The sequence below is a fragment of the Aptenodytes forsteri genome, unplaced genomic scaffold (genome assembly GCF_000699145.1).
Source record: "Aptenodytes forsteri isolate BGI_AS27 unplaced genomic scaffold, ASM69914v1 Scaffold455, whole genome shotgun sequence".
Lineage (NCBI taxonomy): Eukaryota > Metazoa > Chordata > Aves > Sphenisciformes > Spheniscidae > Aptenodytes > Aptenodytes forsteri.
In genome coordinates, this window is record NW_008795914.1 from 292281 (window position 1) to 292958 (window position 678).

At 63.9% G+C, this 678-nt stretch overlaps 1 protein-coding gene across 1 annotated transcript in view; it reads right to left on the reverse strand.

The window, feature by feature from the left end:
- Window positions 1-678, reverse strand: part of TSC22D3 (TSC22 domain family member 3) — a 24951-nt gene that overhangs the window by 2488 nt on the left and 21785 nt on the right. The window lies entirely within an intron of this gene.

The following is a 678-nucleotide window of genomic DNA, read 5'->3' on the forward strand; positions in this document are numbered from 1 at the left end:
GCCGCGGCCGGTGCTGCCGCCGTGCTGCGCCTCGGTCCCCGGTACGGCACCCCTACCCCCGGCACGGCACCCCTGTACGTTACTGCCGCACCTCTGCGCCTCCCAGTTGCACCCCAGCACAGCACGGCCCCCTCCCAGCCCAGGACCCCTGCTCCCCGGTACTGTGTCCTCGCGACTCGGCACCCCTAATCTGTACACCCCCTCCTGCACCCCTCGTCTTCTGCAACCAGAGTCCTGGCACCCCATCCGCCTCTGGCACCGCCCGGCACCCATCCCTCCACCCCACATTCATCCGCAGCCCACACGCCTCAGCACCCCCTTCCTGTGCTCCCCACACATAACCGGCATGGGGGTTCAGCTGTGGGGACGACCCGCTTGGGCGACTGGGAAAAGGAGGAAACACGCTTTGCATTTGCGGTGTGCACCCCTGCAGGACCCCGCGCAGCAGGATCCGCTGGGGTGCAAAGAGGGGGGGCGAAGGAAAAGGGGCAGCCATGTGCAAAGCAAAACCGGGAGTGCAAAGGAGAAACGGGAGTGGAAAAACAACACGGGCGCGCAAAACAAGACCCGGAGTGCAAAACAAAACCGGACTGCAAAACAAAAACGTGAGTGAAAAACAAAACCAGCGTGCAAAACAAACCCCGGGGTGCAAAACAAGCCTGGGGCCAGCCGAGATCG